At 44.4% G+C, this 22,522-nt stretch overlaps 1 protein-coding gene across 7 annotated transcripts in view; it reads left to right on the top strand.

Moving 5' to 3' along the window:
- CLYBL (citramalyl-CoA lyase) overlaps positions 1–22,522 on the top strand; it is a 282,103-nt gene that overhangs the window by 243,716 nt on the left and 15,865 nt on the right. For 3 of the 7 annotated variants that reach the window (XR_008957607.1, XR_008957606.1, XR_008957604.1), the window contains exons 9-12: positions 5,311–5,389; positions 9,823–9,902; positions 11,348–18,909; positions 21,356–21,580. The gene's annotated coding sequence lies outside the window, so the exon portion shown is untranslated. Of the gene's footprint in view, positions 1–5,310; positions 5,602–9,822; positions 9,903–11,347; positions 18,910–21,355; positions 21,581–22,522 lie in introns of those variants that run through there. The other 4 variants (XR_008957608.1, XR_008957600.1, XR_008957605.1 and 1 more) reach the window with 3 other exon arrangements.

The following is a 22,522-nucleotide window of genomic DNA, read 5'->3' as shown; positions in this document are numbered from 1 at the left end:
ATTAAAAACCATACCTGTTTATATTTTGTGTAGCTCATCACAAGCTGCTTCGCCATATCACCCCCTTGTTATTAATTCTTGGGGGCTAAATTATGGGTAACACTATTAAAACATTATCAGAACTAATGAGAAACAATTACTTAGAAAATGAGCCAGGACAAGATTGAGTTGAGAACATCAGTGGTGATCACTGTAGATTAGTTTAATAAATCATCAGGTGCAGGGCAGGACTGACTGTATGTATGCAAAGCCCTGTCACGGGAAAATGAAATTGAGATTTTTTTTTGCATAATTTTTTCATTAATCTCAATAGGACCCGTGTGGTGTAGATTGTTTTATTCCCCTAATACCTTGCCTGAGGGGGGGTGCCCAATAATGTCTTCATTGTTTTACTGAGGTCTTAATGACAATCTGTGACAACCTCATTTTAATGTATAGAGGATTATATCAGTACAATCATGTTTTATTGAAATGGTGAGGGGAAACTCCAGTGGAGTCAGGCACTGTCTGTGAGCACAAGTTGGGAATTTCCCAGGCATCTGGGTGCAGTTCCCTTCAGATTTCCAAGTATTGAACCGCTGGCTGCCCTTAGGTCTGCTTCTCCAGGGACAGGCTGGGAAAAGCTGCCTCAAGAAGACTTCACCGTCACCGCCTCCTATTTGAATTTGAAAGTAGCTCGTTGCTTGCCATATTTTGCTGGGCAAATGGAACAGACCATGTAGGTTTGTGTTTTTTGTTTTGTTGGTTTTTTTTTTTTTTTTCCTTTTCTAAAATATACCTGTTATCATCTTTAACACATCAACCCCTGAATAGTTCTGCCCCTGTTGGGAAAACTGACCTTCACTGGAGACGTTATATTTTCTAACGATGTCTTAAGAGGATAAAAAAAGAATACATGCTTTTTAATTTGAAGGACGTTCTGGTTTTATGGTTTCCGTTCACCTTGGAAAGCTAACTGTCGTCCGTTTTTGTTTTTATTTTTATCTCTAGTACTTGGAAGGCAATTGATCCTACAAAACAGGTTATAAGATTACCAGCAGGATCTTGTGCATATTAATGCCGGGGAGGGGCACCGAACCGGTCTGTCACCGCGGAGTTTATGCCCCAGGCTCCGGGACACCGTCCTCCCAGCCCAGAGACCCTCCCCCGCGAAGTTTTCACATTGCAATTTCGGGGGAAAGTGGAGGAAAGTAATTAGAACAGCTCAACACTTAAATGTTAAAACTTTAATCTTCCTTTCGCGCTTTATTTTAAATCAGGGCGGGGGTGGAGGGCGAAGAGAGCGAACAAAATGGCAAAGAAATTAACTTTAAAATACCTAACTTAGTACCTGAAGGCTTGCGCCGTGGTACCGGGCAGCTTTTTGCTGTACTGTGATGGGTGATTGTGGATGTTGGTAGTGGTAGTTTGTTTACATTCCAGCAATTATATGGCAGCATATTTCCTTCCGAATCGGTTAAGAATTGCCAACGACATAAAGTGATGTGTTTGGAAAGGAACTGAAATCGTCGTTAGCGCCTTTTGTGGTCCTTTGCTGTCGATCCGACCCCGTTCCAGCTAAGCGGACTGAAGCCTGCAGATTTTTTTATTTAAAAAAACAAAAAACAAAAACTGTTTACAAGTCTTGTAAAAGACAAGGGATTTGTCGCTCGCGCCCTTTCTTTTTAAATTTTTAAGTGAACGGCTCGGTGTTTGCTTCTTCCGACGGGAAGGGCTCGGCGAGCCCGGGCAGCGCGCCCCGTCGCAAGGACGTGCGCCTGCGGGGCCGGGACACGCGGAGCCGGCGTCCCCAGCCACCCTCGCTTCCCGAAGACCGAGAGCTGCCGGCGGCGCGCGAGGACACCTGAACGCGGATACTGGCGGCCCCGGAGGCACCGCGCGCGCCCTCCCGAGGCGCGCCGTCCCTTCCCGGCGGGGCGCGGCCTGGATCGGAGGAGCCCAGTGGGCCGGGACTGAGGGCCTCGCCCGCCCGCCCGCCGCGGGCCGCCCGGAGCCCGCGAGCCTGTCGCGCAGCTCCGCTGTAATGGTGGCAGATCAAAGGCTGCCCCGTGTCCCCGCGGAGCCCGGGACAATCCCGCGCCTTTGTGAGCTGTTGCTAGGAGCCGGAGAAACTAAGGGAAAGTGTCAGGAGCATGTTAATCAGACTCGTTACAGTGTAACAATAACGTCTCTCTCGGGCCTCCCAGGCCCCCAGCACCCCTGGCGCACCCCGCGCACAGGCCCGACACCTGCGCGGGGTCCTCGCGCCTACCCTGGGGACCGGCCGACCCTATGTCCCTCCAGCCCCGAAGTCAGCGCCTGGGCCGGGCGCAAGGACGAGCCCTAGGGACCCTGCAAGCGACTGGCCCATCTCCTGGGCCCAGATCTCCTTGACCAGACCCCCGCGCGCCCTTAGTCTGTCAGGCTCGAATCCGGATTCGTGGCCAGAGGGACCTGCGGAGGATTCGGGTCCCGCTGCTTTTAGTCATTGAGTTGAATTTCCCACGATATTCTAACACGGTATTAGAATCAAGAGAAAAATGAGCATTCCATTTTAGATTGCTTTTTGCTTGAGTTTCTTCAAAAGATTCAAAAACCAACTTTGCCAATTTCCCTCTCAAATCCATAGAGGATACTATAAGTGATAATAACGAGTTTAAAAACAAAACAAACAAGAAAACTTTCCCGAAAGTAAAGATTTCTCTGAACTTTTTTGAGAGGATCCATTCATTCGTTTATTCATTCAACAAACATCTGTTGAGCCTGACCCAGTGCCAAACAGCTAGCTAGTATGGAAGTCGTAGGACTGGTTCCGGATGCACTTTTCTTTCAAAATTAAAACGCACTTGTGTGAAGTCAAAGGAAGAGCAAAGGCGTAAAATAATGTCAAATGCGGCAACCAAAAGTGCCATTGACTATAGCAGTGATAGTAACAAGAGAGGTGCGGATTAAGAATTTAAAACGTTTGAAAAACTACACACCATATGCTTGGAAAACCAGCCACTTTTTTCACCTATTTTATCTCCTTCTCCCCTCCTCTTTTGGTCTCTGGGAGCTCGGCCAGGCTGCAGTTCTGAAGCCGGAAGTCCTGCCTGAAGTCTGAAGAGTAAAGTCAGTTTGTAGACAGCCTGTCAGACTTATTAAGGGAACAAACACTCATTCTTGTCCCATTCTCCCCTTGGCCATACACAGGGAATTGGAAAGCTGTGCTTCGGCTTAGGACAGAATTTGGCCAACCGGAGGCGCCTTTCTCCAGTATGAGCTCTTGTTCAGGAACCAAGGAAGTTCCCTTGGTTTAAATGCTGAACCTTAAGTCAAAGACAAAGTTTTCTATTTATCAGAAAGGATAGAAAACTCACCCTCGATCACCTGTGCCTATTGACCCAGAGGGAGCCCTGTAACTATGTTAGACTTCTCCATTGGTCAAAATCAATTTCTCACACTGTGTGTGCAACATGTAAACATATAGAAAACTGGTCCCAGAGGTTACTCTAAGCCCTGGAAAGAATTTTCAAGATTCCCTTCATTACATGTTGTGAGAGAGCTGATAGGGGAGAAATTCAGTGACAAGAAACTGGATTTGTTTTTTGGTTTTTTTTGTTTTTTGTTTTTTTTTTTTTTGGTCTACCTAATGCCTCGTAGCTGGTTTGGCTGCGTTCTGTTTTGTTTTGAAACAATGAATAAATTGCCTTAGTTATTCAGACACAGTAAAAGAATCAAGAGAAAAATGAACATTCCATTTCAGATAGCCTTGTGGTGGAGAGTTTCTTCAGAAGACTACACACTCTAGGCATGTGGCTTAATTTTTTTTTTAATGGGCTCTTTTGAGTTCCATGGAAGGAAGAACGTAAAAACTAACATGAATTTCTGGCTTAGATTCTCCAGGAAAGCTGTGTTAATAATCCGAACTCCCAAATGAGGAAAGGAGCACCCCCGTTTCCTCCAGTGGATCTCCAGGGACTGGAATTCATGCAGTGACTTCTGGGGGGCCGGGGTGGGGGGGAACTCTGAGATGCATCTCCCAGTCTGGCTTGAGGGAGCTCCCACAGCCAGCAGCCCCACTGGCATTTCCACACCAGTGCCACATCACCTCTGCCAAATGACTCTGGCCACTTGCAGCCAGACTAGGACTGGCTGCATCTCCTGACCCTCTTCTGCAAAGCCTATGCATAAGCTGCAACCCCTTCCTCTTGGTCACACCCAACAAATTCCTAGCCATTCTTCAAGACATACCGTGGAGGTCACATCTGTGAGGTCTCCCCAACTCCCCACAGATGATTTGCTGACCCTCCCCAGTCCTTCCATTGCACTGGATCAGATGGCTGCTGTTCTGTGTGTGTGTCCCCCAAAGAGTGTGGATGCCCTGAATACTGGACATTGCCATGCATCTCCACATCCCTCTCCTGCTCATCTCTCACCCCCAAAAAGAGTTCGCTGCAAGCGTGTTCATTCGAATTAGGAACAGAGTCTTTCCTCCATCAGACACTTAGGTTCTAATCCTGGCTTTCCGATGACCAGGTTGTGTTACATTCAGACAAGTCATTTATTCCCTCGGAGTATCAGTTTTTTCAACTAGAATAATAAGACCTAACTCTAAGCATTGCTGTGAGGAGACAGTGGCATGGAAATGTACCACCCGGGTGCCCCTTCCACCGTCCCCACTCGCTCGCTCAGCCGGCCGGGACAGGGAGGTCAGCAGACAGCCTCCAGCTGTCAGCTCCTCCTTCAGCATCTGCCTCAGCTGCAGACAGCTGCCCAGGGTCTCAGCCTTTTCAAGGCAGCCTGCATCCAGTGATGTGTAGGTTTTACCACGATTTAAAAAAATAACCTTTAAAGAAGAATGAATGCCAAATAAATATAAATAAATAAATAAATAAATAAATAAATATGGTACTTTTTAGAAAATACTAGCATCATGCTTGGTTTGGTGCACAGCAGGCATTCAGGAAAGGTTAAATAATTTCCATCCCGGTGCTGAACCTGGGCTGCAGTCCAGGACAGGAACCCACCCCCACCACCCCCTCCCCTGCAGCAAAGCTGGCTGGAAAATGAATTTCTATCAGGTGAACCCCATTTTCTCATTCGCTTTTATTGGCCGGTGAAGGGTATGTCCTCTCAGGAGAACATATTGGTGGGACCGATCCCTGGACATGCTGGGCGTGGTGGCACACTCCCAACAGCCATGCCCATTCCAGGGGAGCTTTGTGGCTCTCTTGTTGTTGTTCAGAACCTCCTAGTCCCATTCCTGGACCATGGAAATTGTTCTCACTATAGAGCTGTTCTGACTACAAATTCATGTTATCATTCTTTCCAACCACCCTGATTTTGTAGAGGACACCGGAGCTCCAGAAGATTATGCAGTACCGATTCCTGGCTGAAGGGGGCTCCATTCCCATAGAAAAAATGCAATGTGAGTATGCCTCCTGGAGTTGTGCAAATATTGGCCCTTTCAGTGGACTTGCTCAAGGTCACACAGCTGGCAAAACCAAGCCTACAACAAATGTCTCAAACTTAAACCACTAAACCACACAGCTCCACACACAAGAACTCCTCAGATTTCTGGTTTTACATTAAGTTCCCCACTAAGGAAGTTCCAAATAAATTTTTGAAACAATGAGAAAATAGCTGAAACCTCTTTTTCATTTTTTTAAGTAGGCTCCATGCCCAACATGGGGCTTGAATTCAGAACCGCGAGATCAAGAATCACACACACCACCGACAGAGCCAGCCAGGGGCCCCTGCAACCTCGTTTTCAATGACTGCCTCCCTCAGACACAATGCCTGACCTAGCAAAGATACTTGAGCCCATCGCAACTGAAACAGCTGCGCATCAGACGCAGTCAGGAAGCTCCACCACCAGGCAAATGCCACCTTGAAGTGGGCCTCCATGGCCCCCTGGCTCCTGTAGGCCCTGGATCACTCCCTAGACCAAACTTTTGCGTGACTGCCCACTGAGGACTGGTCTAAGTGGCTGGAGGATGTCTTGGGTGGTCTAAAGAAAGGAATCCCAGTGGAGGGATGAAGGAGCAGGATGTAGCCCTCAAAGACAGAGGGTGTACTCACCAAGCCGTATTAGCTCTCTGGGCCTCCTCTTGGCTCTGGCCTCACTGCTTCAGCCCTCCTCCTTGCCCTTCATTCTCTGTCTCTTCTCCCCTCTCTAGTCCCTGTGTCTGCTGTTGGCCTGCTTCCACTTCCCTTTTCCTTAGAGTCTCACTTCCCTTCCTCCCCTTGCCATTCCAAATGCAAAATCAACAAATACAGGAAAGAAAACAAAATGGGGTAAAAAAAATTTTTTTCTAATTCTGTGTCCATGTTTTGGAAGTAAATCTAGCATCTTCAATCGCAAGCTGCTTGCAGGCTGCTCCATAGTCCTTCATTTACTGTGAACTTGGCACAGGAAGTATATTAGCCCATTTTACTGCAGAGAGCCCGAGTGCAGAGGACAGCTAATATTGTACTTTGGGAATCAAAGTAGAAATGCCAATGAGGCTGCTAATTATTCAGTAAATTAAATATTGCTGCCAAAACTGCTATTCCTAATGTCCTGCATTTGGTCATGCTGTCCTAATGCAAAGGCAACATTCAGATTCTATTTAAGCAATAAAGATAGGGATCCCGAATTACTGGTTCTTTATGTTTTAGTAGAAATTATTTGAGTATGCAGCCTGAAATTCATGATACTTACAAGTGACACAGTTCAAGAACGTAAAATTTGATTTCTAACGTATTCTTAGCCATATTCCTTTTGGGGGTGGGGAGGGGAACATTACCAGAGAGGTAGCAATAAGTGATTATTTACAAAAACAGATATTTTCAAATTATGATAAACATTCCATTTTAGATAACTAAGGATGTGACCCCCCAAAATAATTTTTTACAACTCTGCTTTGTAAAAACCTTTTAAAAAAATCAATTAGTCTTTGTGTCATCTAAGGAATTTTAAATTGTGAAATATATTTATGAGAATATTTAAGGTAAATATTTCCAAAATAAGTAGCAAATGAATGGGCCATGAATTTGCATGCACTGCCTCTGAAAACGAGAACATTTTAAAATGGTTTGTTCAAACGGAGCCATTGGTCTTTTTCCTTCCTTCTCAAAGAGCATATGTGTTAGATTAGTACTCAGAAAAGACTGTGTTTTCATAGCCTCCGGTGCTGCATTTATAAAAATCATGATGATTTTAGGACTGCACCTTCATTTTTTGAATTTTCAAAACTTGTCCCTTTTTACTCTTTTATTTTCTTTCAACAAAACAAAGACCGAAGAACCCTTTAAGAAATTTTATACATTCCCACAGAGTCCCAGTTTGTTGACCTTCAGGCCACAGAGTAAAACCTTTCTTTTAAGTCAAGCATTCCCCATTGGGAAGCGCTCCAGCTTTTTCTTTTTATGAGGAATTTTAACTGCTGGACTTAATTTAATTATTGTATTTTGTACATACTCCCAGAAGCCCCAGGGCATGAGCTTTACTTTTTTTTCAAAACTTTCAAATGAATCTTTAGAAATGCACATTTCTGATGGTAATGTTCCTTCTTTCACTGTATTTCTAATCTAAATACCAAACTTGGATCTGTCTGTTTCCTGACTTATTCATGGAGAGGTTTCAGCCTGGCATCTCTTTGCCACAGATACACTTGTGAGTAGACAAGTAAGGATGTGATTATTTGAGCCCTTAGTGTGGGTGCCTGGGCTTTATAACAACAAAATAAAAACCATCTCTAGCTGAACGACATTTTAAAAACTTGATGGTTCGGGGAATGTAGTCTTCAATAAGAACGGTTCCTAAGTGGACATTGCCTTGAAATCAGTAGCATGCTGGCCCCATGGCTGCAGTCGGCCACCATCTGTCCTTTTAGTGTCTATGAGATACTTCCCCCTCCCCCAACATCAACTGCTCCTCCCTGATCCCAGCAGAGGCTCATGTGCGAACACACACTCACGCATAGGGAGTTGTCATCCCAAGCTAACAGCAAAGATTCAATATCTTCATTTCTCCTCTAATTTTATCCATAAACATTTCATTGGATCCTTCTGATTTCCAAATCAAAAACTTTGACCACATCTTGACTCTCAAATGTGAAAAATAATTTTTTTTGGTAATTGCCTTAAAACTTATTTAAGAATGCTGAAATGTAGGGCAAACACAAATTTTCAAAATTCATAACATCTGCCCAAAATACCTCATGGGGTTGAGGTTGGGTCAGTTATGAAGTAAGTTTCATTTTAGGATTTCTGAGACCTCTGATTTTGGGAAGATGTTTTTAAGCAGAATGCTCTGTGAAATGAACCTGATTTTCTTATTGACTTTGATTTAAATTTTAAAATTATAGAAATCATGGCATTTAGGTGCCAGAGAAGGACTTTAGAGATCATCTAGGCCAACGGTTCTCAACCCTGGCTGCACATTAGAATTACCTGGTGGGCATTTAATAAATACCAATGTCTGGGCCCCAATGAGACTCATTAAATCAGACTCTGGCCTGATCTGTCATTTTGCAGATTAAAAGAAAAACAACCAAGCAAAACTGAAAGATTAAATGTGGCTTTTACATTAGGGGTCTAAGTCTAATTATGCTGTAACATAGTTTGGGAACTCCTAGCCAGGCTAAACTTTAGAAGTGAACTTACTTATAAGTAAGTAACAAGTAAGTTTCCATAATTCTGTTTAGGGCCACATTAATTATAAAATAGTTGACTGATTCCTCCCATGTGACATACTTTCTAGTGTTATACACATTCACATCCCTGACTGATTCACAGAAGAGGCTGGTAGAGAATCATAGTCTTAAAATGTCTTAAACTTAATTTTTAAAACAAGGTACACTTATGTGGATGGCTACCTTCCTGTACATTTTACTTAAAAGTTTGACCTCTTCAGTGGCAGCATCATACTTCATGACTAATATTCTGCAGTTTTTAAACATACATTTAAAACATACGGGCAAAAAGCAATATTTGTCCCAGTGTCATCTGAAGATCTCAAAACACTTTAATTTTACATTGTACAGTGTTTATAGAAATTGAGCCAGGAATGTCAAGTGACAACTCATCTGAGAGAGTCCCACAGTCCCCGAAGGCAGGAGTGAGCTTAGCCAGCATCTCTGAAGGCCCCAAGAGAGCAAGAGAGGCCATGCTGAGCAGGGGGGCTGAAGCCCGGGGCTCAGCAGGCCTCTGAGCCATCTTTGTAAACATTTGCCCTCACCGGCCTCCCCCAAGAACGTCACCTCCTTCACCTTTCCCGCTCCCCCTAATCTGCCTCCTTCTCCCCTTTTCCCATCAGGGATGGTAAGCTCACAGGTCACAAAGGGAAGGGGAGAGCCCAGTCTTTTTTGACTTGAGGTCCTGGTCCTCTCTGGCAAGGACCTCCCGGGAGAGAGCCACGAGGCTTTGATCTCAGTTATTTGCCTTGGGCTAAAAGACCTCTGGTTGGCCACTCCTCCAGGATCCTAATAAGGCCAGGACCTGGGATCACAGATGCAAACCTTTTTTTTTTTTTTTTTTTTTTTTAACCGAAGGGAACACTGAGGTGCCGTGATTCAAGCTATAGCGTTGCTAGGAGAGGGTAGGTTAAGGTTTGGCAGACTGAGATAGAACAGTTCATTGATCCACCCCTCCAAAAGGTATTTATTGAGCTTCTATGATGTGCCTGTGATAAGTGATGTCACTGAGTTTGTGATGGCTAGGAGGGTAATCCTAGAGATGGCCATAAGTCCTCTATGGTCCAGGAGTTTCTGTTAGGAGTGAAAGCAGGGTGGGCAGTTGAGACCTTTCTTATTCTGGTTTGCCCTACCCCCATTCTGTTCTAACTACTCTTTATTATCCCTTATAACAAACATGCAGATTAACCAAGCAAGCACCTAGCTCCAGGTCTGAAACCAAAAAAGAGAATAAAAAGGAGGAAACCTACAAGTCTCTTACAGGTAAATGCTGCATGCAGCCATAAATATGAATGTTTATAAAAAGACTAAAATTTTTTCATGGGAAGGAGAACTACTGAAAGCAATATGTTTTTGCCTATCAAATGAGTCAATCATTTTATGAGTGTTAAGCTCTGGGGCCAACACTCACGTGGCTGGTGGCCGTGTGACCCGTGCAGCCCGCCTGGAAAATACTGGACAGTGTGTACCAATGGATTTGTCATCATTTTATTTTACCTTTTAAATCTAGATCTGGGGATTTATCCTAAGGAAATTTTGTGATCCCAAATGTAGAAAAAGCCTCATGCACAAAGACTACTTGATTTACACTTGTATCATTTAAATTATTGAGGTGTGGTTTAAGTAAACCATGAGACGTTTGTTTGATGGACTATTAGGCAGCCATGAAAGCTGGTGTTTCTAAAGAAAATACGGAAGGGCTTTTAATGTAAAGTTAGGTTCAAAACCAGATACCAAGCTCCATATGCAGAGTCTGGAGATGGACTCCTTGGCTCTCCCACTTATTATCTACTGCTGGTACTTAACTCCCTGTGCTTCAGTTTTATTATCTGTGAAATGGGGGTAATAATAATAGCTACCTCATAGGTTGATAGGAAACTTAAATGAGATAAGACATATAAAGAACAGGACCCAACATATAGTAGGCCCTCAACAAATGTTAGCTGCTATTATTATTACAATGCAATTACAACCATGTTAAAAAGTAATCACATCAGAAGAAAATATACCAAAATGTTAGCAATTACTGTGGATGACAAGATTCTTCTTTTTCCATTTTTGTATTTCCAAATTTTTCATTAAATACATATCAAATTTTGGGGGTGTCTGGCTGGCTCAGTCAGTGGAGTGTGCAACTCTTGCTTCCTGGGTCATGAGTTCGAGCCCCACATGGGGTGAAGAGATTACTTAAAAATAAAACCTTAAAAAACATGTATGTCAAATTTTTAAAAACTCAGTTGGAGCTAATTACAAATACAGATCTATTGAAACACTGCTTTTGATCATTACATTGGGTCACACCAAGAAGACCCTGAAAAGAGAGGCCCGAGCAGGTAGTCTTCACATGACCAGAAACATCCTGCTGCCAGGACTCTGGGCAAGGGCTTCCAAGGGGCTCCTTCTGACTTGGCCACCACGGCCACTTCTCATCACAGGGAGGACGGGCTCAGCTGTGCTGGGTGGTGGAAGGCCACCCAAGATTTGCAAGAAAGTACCTGAGTCCCAGTCCCCACTCTGGCACCCACTCCCTCTGGGGGCTTGGGAAGACCCTTTTCCTTCTGTATAAGGAAGGATCTCTGATGCATTTAGCAACTTCAGAGGAGAAAAACTTGAGGGAAAGCTTGAGGGAATTTTTGAAATACTGCCTCGGAGAGAGAAGAAGGGATTCTGAAAACTGAAATACTCCACTCCAGCTCTCCTTCTTCCAGGGCGGAGGGCCCATCTGCTCTGTTTACACACCTGGACCTGGTGTGAAGGGCGGTTTAGAGGAGGTGGCTCCCTGGCCATTTGTGGAATCATTCCTGCTTCCAAGCAGCACGCTACAGGCAGGCCTTCAAAGAAATACCAGAAGCCAAGTGTACTATCTGTCATCACTTAGTAATGCTTGAAGCTTGTCATATAACAAAAGGGGAAGAAACGACCCTAGCTTGCATTGTGGGAGCCCGATGATTCTTCCATCAGCTCCACACCGAAAGGGCTTTCTCTTAACTGTAAGTATGAGATCTGACTAATATGGGCAGCCAATGCCTTTGGTAAGTAAAATTGGAATAAAATAATGGTTTGCAACTTTATTACATCTCACACTATGATAAAGGAAGGAATGGATAAGTTGCAGTGACAGGGAACCATGTGGGGTTTTTTGTGAAAGACAGATGTGTCCCATTTAAAAAATGGCAACATCATTTTTCTACACATACCCTTGTGAGGTAGGAATTAAAACTACAGAGACAGAAGGCGTATCTACTTGTTCGTTCCTGGCATCCAGCATGGTGCTGTCTCTTAATAAATTTTTGTTCAGTGAATCAATGAATCAGTTAATGAATTCATAAACCAAATGAAAGATGTTCTCCTCTCTCTTGTGTGAGATGCTAGGGATGTAAAAATGTGTAACTCAGGGTCCCACCCTTAGCAGCTCACTCTGGTGGTGGAGCCAGACCCACAGGTAGAAAATGACTCAAATACAATGTAATTGATTCCTAAAATCATACCGCTCGTCTTCAGTATTCCTGTTTTAGTTCTTCCTGAAGCTTCTCCTGTTTCAGGTGCTTATACAGAGTAAAACATAACCCCTTCCTTCAAACTTTCACAGTCTGGTCCAGAAGACAGGCATGCAGTGTAGAAAGCACAAGACCACATGGAAAGCAGAACAGAAAATATGTACCCTGTAGAGAGGCAGCACGCTGTAATTTCATCATGGAGACTCTGGCATCAGACTGCTTGAATTCACAAAGCTGTGTGACCTTGGACAAGATGCTTAGCCTCTCTGGGCTCTAATCATTCCATGTGTAAAGTAGGGTACTACTGAGACCTATCTTACAGGGTTGTTATGAGGAATAATCAGGTTCATATCTGTAAAATACTCAGGATAGTGCCAAGCTCATACTAAGAACCATGATAAATATATGTGAAATAAGTCTTTCCTGTATTCTTTGAATTTTAAGCTCTTCTCTTTGTGCATGCCTGATTATTCTCCCCAGATAAGACGCATGACCAAATGCAACTCCAAAGCTGTGGATTAAGGTTAAGAAGGGAAGGAGAGGTGAGATTCCTATCTGCTTGTGGAAAATAATAAGCATTTGGCAGAATGAAAAAAATTCTCAAAGCCAAGATACCTAAAGCAGGATTGCAAATTTATTCTAAACAACCACTACTCCCTTCTTCCTGGTCCAGGATAGACCTTGCTAATCAACCTCAGTATCCTTTCCAACTGATTCTAGATTCAGGCTCTAAATTATTTCTCGAACAGGGCCCCAGGTATTGACTACTAACCAAGGCCTATTGTATCACTGGCCTAAACCTTATCTTATGGTTGGCTTCAGGGTTGTTCTTCCCACTGGGTACACCAGACTGTCTCCCCAGGCCCCTGCTGTGGGAGCCACGGTGAAACTGCCTGCTCGCATGACTGAAGCCCAGCTCCCAAATGCCCTGCCAGACCCCACTCCTGAAAAAACACTAATGGAGTGGGTCCTATTCTGCCTTCCCCTGTAGGTCCATGGCCGCTAGCTAACTCTGTGACCCCAGCTAAGCAAGTTATTTAACTTCTCACAGCCTCAGAATCTGATTCGTCCTGGGAAAATAGGATCTCTCTCTCTCCCTCTCTCTTTCTCTCAACTGTTGCAAAGATTAAATGTGATAATGTATATAAGTCAATCCAACCGGAATACTGCAGTAAATGGCAGTAAATGGCAGATGCGGTTACTGCTCAGCCCAGCTCTGGCTTCCCACCAGCCAGGCACAGTACCTTCATGACTTCATCGCCAGGGTCCCAGCATGAATAAAACAGGGCTGGGGTGCTCCTGTTTAAGTCACTGTTACCCCCTCCCCCCAACACAGGATTAACTGTCCCTGAACTCAAGGTCATATAGGCTCCACCAACGGGGAAGAGGTGTAGGCCGGCTTGGGGGAAGGGGAGTGAGAGGATTCCCAAGGTGCATGCAAGGACTCCATCACAGACCCTACGAGGGAGCAGTGGAGGGGACACTTTGCTCCCATAAGTGGAGAGGGTCTCTCTCCTGGCAGAGACCAGGGGCAAGACCAGGGAGATGGCATCTCCCACCTGTCTGCCTTCTCCAGCTCCTCTGAACGCAGGGCTGACTCACCTAAGACTTCCCATTTCTAGAGCCAATCTCATTACCTCCTCCCAATGGAACTTGGGATGGACGACTCAATTATGAGTTCCTGTCCCTTCCGCAGATGGGGAGGTTGTGCCCTGAGAAGCTTAGCCATGGCCTTCTCCCTCTGCCTCTGCCTCTCCCCTCCGCCTCCCGGCTCTGACTCTGCCTCCTCTCTCTGTCTTTGCCTGCTCTTAACAAGTGTGTGTGTGATATCCCCGCACCCTCACAGAGAGGAATGGCTCCTGCTGCCCTTTCAGAGAAAGCAGCCTGGCACCCTTTAGCCCCAGCCCATGCTCAAGAGCAGCAGTTCAGTCAAGGGCTGGCATCGCTGGGTCATCTACAGGACAGCCGAGTGGCCCTCCTGTCCTCCCAGCATCCACCACCAACTTGGCCCAGCCTGTAATTCAGCACCTCCAAACCCAGGGCCCTTCGTGTAAAGGCCCTGTCAACATTTCCATTATAGACTTCTCTTCTGAGAGTTTACAAGTTAACTGGGAAAATGAAATGAGCCCAGGCGGAAAGTTGCCTTACAAGGGAGCAAATCTGGGCCGAGAGAGCACAGGGTGGTGGTGCTCTCAGAGAGAATCGGCGTTGAAACGGCGACCAATTTAACGTCTGCATTAAAAATGGATTTGTGTGGAACGCAGTGCTTCTTTTAATTGCTCCAAATAAATATCCTGGGTAATTTTAAGGAAGACTGCTGCAGTCGCTTCCCGAGCAGCACGAGCCATATATTACCAGGAAACGCTTTGGGGTATTGTTTGCTGAGAAAGGCGTTACATAAATTGAAACTCCTTTTGCTCAGAGCCGAGTCCTGAAAGTTCATGCGGTGAGAAACATTTCTCACCGTGCACAAACTGTGAATTGTATATAAAATTAAATTTTCTGATTAAAATCTGCATTGTTGGACCTCCTGCTGACTGCCACCATTTTGCTGAAATAAGATACTATTTGTGGTAATGGCAGCGCAGGAAACCTGTTATCATTGATTGTAAACTGGCCTCACTCCTACGGCTTAAAAAATCTGGAGAGCTTTATTGTGCAAACATTGCATTTTCCGTACAAATATTACAGAGCTTTACCACCGATTCATCAGCTGGGGTGCATGCAGATTACAGTTCGACCCATCGGCCCTGAATCTCCTGCACACCCAACACTGGGCTGCAGGTAGGGTTCGGCAAGGTGCAAGATGTCAGCAGGAGAAGGAGCCGAGCCTATATACCCATCTGCTGTTTAATTTAAAAATATTTTGCTTCACAAGGGCATTATTATTTGAGAGACCAAGGACGATAAAAGGAAAAAAGATGAGGCCTAGGAAGAATTCAAATTCAACAACGCACCCTACCCCCACCTGTGCGTGCCCCAGGAAACCACCAGTGTGGCCCCAACACCTCTCCCCAGACTGCCAACCTCCGAGCCCCCAGTCTGAGAATCAGCCTTATGAAAATCAGCTAGAACGCTGCCCAGCAGTGCTGATAGAAGAGTCCAAGCTAATAACTTCGCTTGACAAATGCAGAATCTGAAACCAAAACAATGACGATTTCTTTTCCTAAGAAGATCTGTGTTCAGAATTAGAACCCCAAGGGCTGGCTTTTTCATCTTTCATTTTCCCCAGCTTTGAGTTTACAAGTGAACGCTCTCCAAAAGTCAACATCAGCCAGGCACACATAAATATTTTTTATTGCCTCTTAACCATTAGAATAGATTGTCCCTCTCTTTCATTTTGTAAATCACTTTGTTGCTTGGGTGATACAAAATCGCTTTGGCTTACAAAGAAAGATGGGGCGGGGGGGGGGGGGTAGGGTGGGGGGGGTGGAGAAAGGTTTCACAAAATGATTGATCCATAGCGGTAGATCTCATATTTTGACAAATAAAATGAGCCAAAACGAACCAACTTCTTAAGGAACAACCTAGTCTGAATTTAATAAGTCTCACCAAATCTTTTTCTAGAAAAGAGCACTAAGTTTACAGGCAAAGCCAGTGCTAGAGTCCAATAAACTAAGCCATGCGCTCTGAGGAAGCAAATGCAAGGTAAGTGGCTCGAGGTGGATGGGTACTCTAGACCTGAAGTTCAAAAGCATAGACTTCTTGGAAGGCACCTGCGTCAAATGGGTAGGGTCACACATCACATCACATCACATCACATCACATCACATCACATCACATCACATCGGGCTCAGAGGGTCCTTTGCACTTTCTTTGCCCTAAAAGCCAATCCTGGGTATTCATATGCATTAACTAAGCTGTCTCACCTGTAGGAGAAATAGGTGGGGGGTAGAAAGAGGAAATGCCCAGTGGGGTACCTGACCCAATCCCCTGTGTATTGCCTTGCCTATAGAATAGAATGTGGGGAAACTACTATTATGCCGACTTCTGTTTCAATTGCATAATAACTAAATAAATTAAAATAATTTATAAATCCATGAATTAGCTATTTTTGAAACTTATGCCACTGGTTTTCTCTTCCCCCTCTAGACTTCTCTGGTAATTCCCAGTCTTTCATGGTTTCCACAACTCTGACTAGCCCTAACCTGAGTTTCTTACATGGAAGAGTGGGGACGTGATGGGGGGGTGGGGAGTCATCTGTTTTCCCTTTCTCTCTTATTACTTACCATCCATACACACGCCTTCTACTTGAAAACCAATAATAAAATCAGTTGCATTCATCCATTCAATAATATGTCCTAAATTTACCAGGTGCTGGGAGCTAGACTATTAATTCTCTTTCACTCAAGAGTTCTGCCAGCTTGAGGAATCCATGAGAAGTCCCAGCTTTACTGTCTTTTGAATTAAGATTTGAAGAAACCAAGAGAATCTACAACAGGGACTTGCACCAGATGGCACCTCCTTCTCCCAACTTCACTTCTCTCCTTTGCCTTAACTCCTGCCTTTCTCCAGTTAACCAAACATCCCCAGCCCTCTCCTTGTTCCCCATAGAGCTCTGCTGCCCAAAGGATTCCTTTCTGTGGCTCTGTTAGTTCCTCTAGTCTTGACCAAAGATGGAATACTTGATCTCCTCATGTTAACTTTACCCACATTTTTGCCCTAGGCTTCCATTGATTCTTTATAGTCATCAATTGTTTTGGTAAAAAAAAGTCATCAACAATATTCCACTGACTTTCCACAGCTTGCAGCAAGAAGACATAATGCTTATTCCTCTCTAGGGTACCAAAAGTCAACGACAGGATAGACACATTCAAAAACAAGTCAAGAATTAATAGGCTGGACAAGCCAACCATACCCTGCTCAAGTGCTCTGGCAAGCACAGCCAAAGAGTGGGCAAAGTTTGGTAATGTGGCAAGCTGGGGTGAGGAGGAGCTCCAGGGGCTGGTGGTGCTGTCACTTTGCCTCCCCCCCACAAGGCCCTCAAGCCCAGGCGTATACTAAAAGGCTAAACAGTGAAGCCTGACTCCTTGAGGATTACTCCTAGAATCCCTAAAAGGAATGGAAATCTCTGGCTGGTCTCCATCTCAAAGAAGAGGTGGGTTCTCAGATGGATATCTGCAATTCTGATGGTTGGCCATCATCCAGTTCTCTTCCCCATTAGTCCCCCAAAGAGCAAGACCAAGCCCCATCCCTCCATGAACCTAGTCTTCCCCAACACAGATCACAGAGGCCCCAGGTTTATTAGGCAAATAGCCATGGCGGTATCACTCCTCCTCAGCCAAGGGGGAGTGGAAATGCCATCATACACCAGTGAGAAGAGGATCCAGTGGGTATGGCAAGCCCTGCTCATCTCCCTTCTTCCCTCTTCATTCCCTTCCCTCTCCATGTCTCCACCTTTCTCCTGGTATGGAGTGTCTTCTATCTTCCTTCTACTTCTTGTCCCCTTCCTGAGTTCTAGCTCTTTCTTTTGTGTTGGCTGACACCAGAGGGCAACATAATCTCACCTACTTGTCACTTCTTTCATTTCACCAGTAGAGGGAAGAGTGTGAGAGAACCTTCAAGAAGTAGAAGGTAATGTGGAAATTATTTTGAAATATGGAATTAGTGAGCGCACTAGGACAGCTCTCTCAAAGGCATCCCGTGCCAAGGCATTCTGTTCCCGTTGGTAAATAATCTGTTATAAAACTGTTTAAATGCATATTAACTCACCAGAGCATGACACTGGCAAAATTTCCCTCCAGGCTGTATTTTGCAAAGAGACAACTTTCAAGTGATGTGAGACCTGAGCATAAACTAACAGAAGTCACACATTAGTCAAGGTAACAGTGCTGCTCCATCCCTTACTCACCGTTTAGTCTTTTGAGAACTGGCTTTTTTGTTTCAGAAATAATTAGTAAGGCATTTAGCCCTGAATGTCTTGTTTTGAGTACCCCATCCTCTTCCCCCTCTAGGTGATTTGAGGGTGCATATGGGCTTATTTGGGCAAATCGGGCTGAGTCAGTCAGAATGACTGATTATGAACCAAGCAGCAGAGCCGGGGCGGGGTGGGGGGGAGGACAGTAAGTGCCCCAGCAGCCTCTGTCCAACTTGGAAGTCCATGCAAAAGCATACTCCACCACACCCTCCCCATCCCACCACACGTATTGAGGACATTTGAGAAGGTTCCCCTTGAAAAATGCTGGGAAGGAAGGGATTCAGAAACTAAATTTGTGCCACTGAACTGACCATTTACCAAGTCATCATCCTGACCAAGTTAACATCAATGCCTTTAAAAAGCTAGACAACGTAGAGCTAAGTGATCTGTTCAACCACGGCAACGTGCTCGATTGTTTGAATCTAATTACTTGGCCTGGATATTTTCTGCTTGGTGTCCCCAGCCTTTGAACCATTTCCAAAGCCAGAGCTTTATAGAAAGGGTCTTTGAAAACCCTGAGAGTCTGTGATTCTGTCGTTCTTTAGGTGGATTTTTGATCCAAGTGGCTGAATTTATCCTTTGCCTTCATTTCTTCATCAACACTCTTTCTTTGGCTAATGATCTAAAGCAAGAGTTCTCATCCTGAGGTCCAGAAGTGGACTTGAGCAATTCTGTGAATCCCTGGAAACTGTGGGCAAAATTCTATGTGTATGTACATTTATGGTGTTTCTAGGGAGAGGACACATAACTTCAATCAGATTCTCAAAGGACTCCAAGACCTCCGTCTTGTCACTCTACATTTATGATGTTCGCTTGACCAGGGTTTCCCCAATCAACATGCAGGAACAGATTACAGGTGTGTACCTGGGTCTCTATAGCTGGACAGGGCCAGGAATGGCTGGAACTTCTAAGCTGGTCATCTCCTGCCAAGAGCTGCCCAGTTGTTATAAAAATATTATTTTCTCTGTGTGCCACAGTGTATAACAGATTGGGAAGCATTGCATACTCTTCTTTTTTTTTTTTTTTTTTTTTTTTTAAAGTAAGCTCCATGCCCAACCTGGGGCTTGAGCCCATGACCCTGAGAACAAGAATCTCATGCTCCACTGACTGAGCCAGCCAGGCGGCCCTAAACTCTTCACTTTTATCCCATCCACCGTCTTTGCATTCTGCAACTCTTTCCTTATCTCCAAGGCCTTAATTTTCCAGAAAGAAGCGTGGTGTGGAGTTGGCCATCTGTGGTACAATCTGCACTTGTGTAATCTGACAGGAAAGAAAATGCTGTTGTACTCTTCCCTTCCAGAAATTCTCCCTGGTTCCCACATCTGGGAGTTTGCCTTGCCGGCCACATGGTAGTAAATGAGACCAGCTCATACCCCCTTTCCTGGGACATTCCTTTTGCTGATTCCTTGCATCTGCCCCTTTCCTGTAGTAGCTCTCTCTTGGCCAGAAGAAGTGTCTAGAAGAATCTCCATGCCAGATAAATGGCTCCCAGTTTCATTCCAAATATTCTGCAAAAGCGCTTTTCATGCATTCTTTCCAACCAAAAAAGACATTAAAATCTTAAACAGAATCCGTGTTGAACCAAATTCAAATTCAGACATAACAAACAGGGCTGGCAAATTCTCTTGACTCCTGGCTAACACAGAACATGCTAAAAAACAGTTACCTTCCCAGCCATCCCCTGCCCGAACCCCAAAACTCACAGAAGTCCTTATAGCCCTTGACCAGACAGGCCATCTGGGATCAGTCTCGTCACCTAATGCTCAGATCACATCATTTTCCTAGCAACAACTTTATAATTTTGGTAAACTAAGAAGTATTCCATCCACTTAGTTTATTTGTTTTTTTGTCATCTCTACACCCAAGAGTGGGGCTCAAACCCATGACCCCAAGATCAGGAGTCACATGCTCTTCTGACCAAGCCAGGCCGGCGCCCCAGTACTACACCCACTTACAATTAATTTATGATTCAGATTTTTGTATGAATGCAACAAAATGTTGACAATTGTCTACTGTACTTCAGCTGTCCATTTCAAAGTCTTGAATACCTAATTCTTAAATATTTTTCTAGCCCACACCATGTTTCTATTAGAGAAGAAACTTTCTGCATTTTACCAGTCATCCCAGCTGACAGCCCAAGATGTCAGCCACACTTCCTAACATCTTCAAAACTTTCTTCCTTCCTTCATACCTGAACCACCTAATCCTAGACACATTGCTGACCCATAACTTCTTAGTCAATACACCATTTCAAAAATACCTTACTTCTGAGGAAAAGAAATTACTGCTAAACCCTAAAGAACTATAAGCACATGTTTCTTATATATATAACTACAATGTTACTAAGAGGTTATGTGGCATAAAATAAGGTACGGAAGGTCAAGAATATGGGTGTTGCTCTCCTTTCGGGGTGACACTGGGAGAGTTCGCTAAACCCATCACTGTCTCAAAGCCCCCAGGTCTGCAGATTTCACTTTGCTGTCCAAGAAAAAGCACAGATCCACAAAGAAGTCTTTTCTTGAAACCTACCACCACTAACTCTGAAATAACAAGTTAGTTCTTCTTAGACTAGTTCCAGCTGTAGTTAGAAAGGTCCCCCCCAATGACAAGCATTACTGTCAGCATCACAGGGCGTTTCTGAAGAACATTTATATGAGATGAGCTACTTCTTAATGAAACTGACAACCAGCCTGAATTCAGAATCACTTTATTTGAAGGGTATAATCTCTGGCAAATCCTTTAAGAAAGCCATCCTGTCACTTTTCTGTGTATTTTAGAAATGGGATGTATTTGAAAAAATGCCTGAAAATCACTAGCCGTCATTTTAAAACTCACTTTTTTAGCTGATATCTGGAGTTAGAAAAAACTACGATGGGGCCCCCAAAATAAAATAAATATAGAAAATATTACATTTTATTTTTTAGAATAAAATACTATAGATTTGCAAGTTGCAAAAAAAATGTAAATGTTGTTTTTAAAATGTTTGCTGAGTTGACAGAAAATGAAATGCTTCACTCCCATCTGCATCCGTTACAACAGAGGATTTACTGGTTATTATTCACTAACCTTAAGTGTGCTCCAGCTTTTGAAGGGAGAGATGAACACAGTTGGAGTGGGGACATACTGTAGACATTTACAGGGTGATTATAAATAAATGAAACATTAAGCATACCCCAAATCAGCCTCTTCCTCAAATCATATCCAATGTAGATCAAGCCGATTTAACTTGGATATCCAGATATCCCAAGACCTCAAATTTTTGTGATACTGATGATTAACAATATTCCTTATTTTGTCAACAGGAGCCATTTGAACTTCATTCAGGGTGATGTCTGTTTCCATTTTGTCTTATTTATTTGAGAAAGAGCGACAGAGATAGCAAGAGCGAGCACAAACAGGGAGGAGAGGGAGAAGCAAACTCCTCGCTGAGCAGGGAACCCGACACGGAGCTCGATCCCAAGACTCTGGGATCTTCCGGGATCATGACCTGAGCCAAAGGCAGCGACTTAACTGACTGAGCCACCCAGGTGCCCCTTTTACTTTTTTTTTTTTTTTTAAGATTTATTTATTTATTTTGAAGAGAGTGTGCACGTGGTAGCAAGTGGGGGGAGGGGCAGAGGGAGAGAATCATCAAGCAGACTCCCCACTGAGCTCAGAGTCCCATGCTGGGCTGATCCCACAATCTCATCCATGAGATCACAACCCGTGAGATCACCACCTGAGCCAAAACCAAGAGTTGGACGCTTAACTGAGCCACCCAGGCACCCCAATTTTCTCTTACTTTTGGTTGCTAAAGATTTAATGGTAGTGGGGCGCCTGGGTGGCACAGCGGTTAAGCGTCTGCCTTCGGCTCAGGGCGTGATCCTGGTGTTCTGGGATCGAGCCCCACATCAGGCTCCTCTGCTATGAGCCTGCTTCTTCCTCTCCCACTCCCCCTGCTTGTGTTCCCTCTCTCGCTGGCTGTCTCTCTCTCTGTCGAATAAATAAATAAAATCTTTAAAAAAAAGAAAAGATTTAATGGTAGTGAATCTTTCCTTTTCCTTTTGTATTTTTTTCACTTACTCAAGAGTTCAAAGTATGTTTTAACATCTTCTCATTCTCCTTTTGATCAATCTAATAGCTAAAGCTGCTTTCATTGTACTTTAGATTTTATGTATTTATTTGTGAGAGAGAGAGCAAAAAGAGGGAGAGCAGCGGACAGAGGGAGAAGCAGTCTCCCTGCCAAACAAGGAGCCTGATGTGGGACTCGATCTCAGGACCCTGGGACCATGACCTGAGCCGAAGGCAGATGCTTAACCCATTGAACCACCCAGGAATCCTGCATTTTACTTATTTTTTAAAAATATTTTAGGGGCGCCTGGGTGGCTCAGTCCTTAAGCGTCTGCCTTCGGCTCAGGGCGTGATCCCAGCATTCTGGAATCGAGCCCCGCATCAGGCTCCTCCTCTGGGAGTCTGCTTCTTCCTCTCCC

The sequence above is a fragment of the Ursus arctos genome, unplaced genomic scaffold (genome assembly GCF_023065955.2).
Source record: "Ursus arctos isolate Adak ecotype North America unplaced genomic scaffold, UrsArc2.0 scaffold_10, whole genome shotgun sequence".
NCBI lineage: Eukaryota > Metazoa > Chordata > Mammalia > Carnivora > Ursidae > Ursus > Ursus arctos.
This window is presented reverse-complemented; position numbering and strand designations above follow the sequence as displayed.